The following is a 5,148-nucleotide window of genomic DNA, read 5'->3' on the forward strand; positions in this document are numbered from 1 at the left end:
CAGGGGACATGGAGGGGCCTTTGTACTTGGAGGGGCCCTGCAGGATTCTGCTCAGTTCCATGAGATATATCAACCAATCACAAGGGATAAAACTTACTTGGATCTCAATTCAGGTAAGCAAAACTGTGTGTGTGTGTGTGTGTGTGTGTGTGTGTGTGTATGTGTGTAAAGCAAAACCAAGAACACATTAAAAAAACATGTAAAGCCTAATTTTAAGGCAATCAGGGAAATGCAAACGCTGGATATTAGATGATATCAAGGAATTATTTTTTTAAATTTAGGCATGACAATGGTACTGTGGTTGTGGTTTTTAAACAGGAGTCTATCTTTTAGAGAAACATAATGAAAGTTTTACAAATGAAATATAATGTTTGAGATCTGCATCAAAATAATCCGGGAGAGGGAATAGGAGAGGGTATGATAGGCAAGATAGGCCCTGTGTTGAAAATTGTTAAAGTCGGTGGTGTATTCATCAGTTTCATTTTTCTGTGCTCTCTATTTTTGAATATCTTTGAAATTTTCATCAATAATATATTCTGGAAGTTCACAGCTGAAACTTGAAACTTTCAGAAAAGTAAAAGAAGAAAACTTATATTAACCATAATCTCACCCTGCAGAGATAATCACTACTATCATTTTACAGTATATTCTTCTTGACTTTTAAATAATATATAAAATAGAAATCCTGCTGTGAATATTGTTTTGTAATCTGCTTCTTTCACTTAAGATAACATTTTTTCTTTCCATTAAAAACTCTAAAACATTATTCTTAATAGCTGCAATAGTGTTTTAGTTCCTAACATTTATTTAATGAAAGCTCTATTTTTATTGCTAAAAATTATTCTGCTATAAACATCCTTGAAAATCTTTCTTTGGGGGCACCGCTTATTTTTAAAAAGTAGAATTAGTGTTTAAAAGACAACAAACATTTTCAGGTATTTAATACATACTACCAAACTACTCTCTAGGAAGGTTATCCACTTAATGTCCTACCAATAGTGAGGTAGAATTCCCCTTTGCCCCAAATCTTACTCTTCTGGAAGAATTTAATTTTCCCTATTTAATAAAAAACTCTAAGTCAAAAGAGCAATTGATAAGTGTTTTGGAGCCAGACCTTTGAATCCTATTAACTGTGTGACATTGGGAGAGTTACTTAACATCTGTGGTCCTGGGAAAAGAACAGCACTGGGAGGTCATAACCATTGAATAATGTCATAAATGTAATGGTATATTATCTGTAAATTTCCTAGCCACCATGCCTGGCTTGGCAGAAGTTAGCTATAACTATCATCATTATCATTATTATTGTTATTACATACTACCTTCCTATAGAATAAAATTCATATTTTTGTAACAGCTGTTTTCCTTTTCATGAAGAGGCCTTTTTACTTGTTCCTGCATTCAAGTCTGTATTTAAGATAGCTTATTGGTAAGTTAGGATGCCTTTGGTTGCAGCCAAAAAAAAGCCCAAGTTAAGCCAATAGAGCTGCAGCACCCAGAGGTACGAAGGATTCAGAAAACGTGGTCTGACTGTCCTCAATGATTCCCTTGGTTCTGCCCATCTCTGACTGTTGTTTTCAACCCCGTACTGATGTCGCTAGAATAAGGCAGCTGTCAAATAAAAGAGACACAACTATATCTACATGCTTCTTTGTTCCCTTCCAGCTGGAAAAAGAAAAAACCCCTGCCCCCTACACTCCAGTTAGATCTTGAGATGTATACTGATTGAGAAAACTGTTTTTGTTTTATTTAGTTTTCAGTTTGTGTGTGTGTGTGTGTGTGGAACTTGATAAGCAGATTCTCAAGGTAAAGGGCCAAGATGTAACGCACTATTGAATAAGGAGAACAAGCTGAGAGGACTTGCTGAAACAGGAACAGAATAAGGAGCCCCCAAGCAGACCTACACATATGGTTACTTGCTACCTGACAGAGGTGGCCTGCAGAGCAGTGAGAAAAGAACAGATTTTTTAATAAATGGTGCTGATAAAATTGAGTATCCATGTAGAAAAAAATTGAAATTGCACTTGTATCTCACCTCATACACAATAGTCAATTCCAGGTGGAATTGACCTAAGTGTAAAAGGGAAAACTATAAAGCTTTTTTTACAAGATAGTACAGGAAAGCATATTGAAGACCTTGAGACAGGGAAGAATTTCTTAAACAAGACACGAAAAGCACTACCATTATAGAAAAGATTCATAAATTTGCTTACTTAAGAATTAAAATTTTCTATTCATCAAAAGATACCATTGTTAGAGCAAAAAGACAAGCAGAGTAATAGAAAATACTTGCAATACTACAAAACAGACTTACAGACATAGAGCACAGACTTATTGTTGCCAAGGAGGTGGCGGGGGTGAGGGGATTGAGAGTTTGGGGTCAGCAGGTGCAAACTATTATATAGAGAATGGACAAACAGCAAGGTCCTACTGTATACCACTGGGAACTAGATTCAGTATCCTGTTATAAACCATAATGGAACAGAATATGAAAAAGAATGTAAATATATGTATAACTGAATCACTTTGCTGTACAGCAAAAATTAACACAACATTGTAAATCAACTATACTTCAATAAAATAAATTTTTAAAAAATACTTGCAATAGACAAAGCACTAGTTTCCAAACCACGTGACGAATTCTCACAAATCGACGAGAAAAAAACTTATCAACCAGTAAGAAATGGACAAGAAACTTGAACAGGATCTTCATAAAAGAGTAAATCAAAGACACTCCCCTCATCAGTAAGCATGGAAATGCAAATTAAAATCAATGCCATCGTTACATACCAGATGTAAAATTTTACATGATGAGTATATCAAGTGTTGGAGGTGGGAATGTAAACTGAATCACAAACTTTGGAAAAGAGTTTGGCATTATCTGGAAATAGGAAGATCCACATACCCTGTGACTCAGCAATCTACTCCTAAGTGTGTACCCTAGAGAAACTGATGGGCAAATACCCAAAGTTGCACTATTCATTAATTACACCAAATTGGAAACAGCTCAAATGTTCATCAACAGGAGAGCAAAGTCTTGGACAAGCTTGCCATTACCCTCTCTAATAAAAATTAATTAATTAATAATAGCTAATCTTTTTATGAGGTATGGTTGAATAATAGCTAATCTTATTGGGCACTTACCATGTGCTAAATACTGTTCTAGGGTTTTAATATATAAACAATCATGAAAAATACTAATACAGAATTTACTATGTGCCAGGTACTGTTCTAAATAGGCTTCATATATTTAATTATTTTATCTTCACACTTAACCTATGAAGGAGTCCCTGTAAGCAGCTTTTGGCAGGAAAAAGCTCTTTGCAGGAAAGAGCTCTCTGCAGGAGGCACCCTTTTGTCTTGTCACTAACCTTAAGTCAGGCACCCCCATGCTCCACTCATCTCTGGCGCTAGCACACCTTTCAAATCTTCTAATCATGCAATACCTTGCCTAACTTGTCAGTTCTTTCCGTAGATCGAGGAAGTAGAAATGAAGAATAAGTAATTAACAGATGACCAGATCTCTTCCCCAGCTTCCCCGCGAATACACTGTGTGAACGAGGTAGCATCTAAAGAAAGATTGCCGGGAGTCGACAAGTCTGCACACAAGCCTGCACACAGTGGGAGATGGCTATGAGTCCAATCCCCTATCTCAGTGATTAACTGAGATTACGTCCCCTTTTCCCTTTAAAAACTTTCATAGCCAAGCAGAATCTTCAGAGGTGTTTTTGTTGGACACTGAGTCCACCATTTCTGCAGATTGCTGGCATTCTGATTAAAAGCACCTTTCCTTTCTACCAACATTTGTCTCTCTCTCTCGAGTATTAATTCTTCCAGCGGCGAGCAGCTGGACCTGATTCAGTAACAATGCAATTATTATCCTCATTTTTCAAATGAGGAAATTGAGGCCAGGAAGTTAACTAACTTGCTCAAGATCACACAACCGTTAGTGGTAAAGTTGGGAGTCTGCCTTCATGGAGCATAAGTAGAAAAGGGTCTAAAGCAGAACCTTAAGAAAAGCCAGCAGATAAGGAGTTAATGCGTAAAGAGAGGCTAAGGAATCTTTTTACAAGATAAGGGGAGAGAAACAAAAGTCCCTTGTGGCTTCTATTTATCTCAGAGGGAGTGTGAGGAAACTTGGAGCAGAGATTTTTTTTTTAGTATCAGCTTTACTGAGATATAATTCCACATACCATAAAATTCACCTTCTCAAAGTGTACAATTCAGGGACTTCCCTGGGGGTCCAGTGGTAAAGAATCTGCCTTCCAATGCAGGGGACGCAGGTTCAATCCCTGGTCAGGCAACTAAGATCCCACATGGCATGGGGCAACTAAGCCCGCGTGCCACAAACTACAGAGCCGAGGCACTCTGGACCCCACGTGCCACAACTACAGAGAAGCCCTCGCCACAACGAAGAACCCACGTGCCGCAACAATAAAACAACATCCCGCATGCCACAACTAAGACCTGATGCAGCCAAAAAATAAAAATAAAAGAAATCTGCTAGCAAAATAAAGTAAGACTAATATAGGATTTAAAAAGAAGTGTACAATTCAGTGGGCTTTAACAGAGTTGTACAACCATCACCACTATCTAATGTTAGGACTTTTTTAAGACTCCAAAAAGAAACCTGTACCCAGTAGCAGTCACTTCTCCTTCCCAGTCTCCCCTTCCTGTCCTCCCACCCTGGCCCTAAGCCCCTGGCAACCGCTAATCTACATTCTATATGGATAGGCCTATTCTGGACATTTCATATACGTAGAATCATATAATATCTAGTCTTTTGTGGCTGGCTTCTTTCATTTAGCATAATGTTTTCAAGATTCATGTATGATGTATCACCTAGGTGTACTTCATTCCTTCTTATTGCCGAAGAATATTCTATTGTATGAATATATGTAACACATTTTGTTTACCCACTCATCAGTTGATGGACATTTGGGTTGTTTCCACATTTTAGCTATTATGAATAATGCTGCTATGAACACTGTGTACAAGTTTCAATGTGAACATGTATTTTCATTTCTCTTGGGTATACACCTAGGAGTGGAATTTCTGGGTCATATGGTAACTCTATGTTTAACATTTTGAGGAACTGCCGGACTGTATTCCAAAGCGACTGCATCACTTTACATTCCCACCAACAAC

This window comes from Balaenoptera borealis (genome assembly GCF_965194805.1).
Source record: "Balaenoptera borealis genome assembly, chromosome: 3".
Classification (NCBI taxonomy): Eukaryota; Metazoa; Chordata; class Mammalia; order Artiodactyla; family Balaenopteridae; genus Balaenoptera; species Balaenoptera borealis.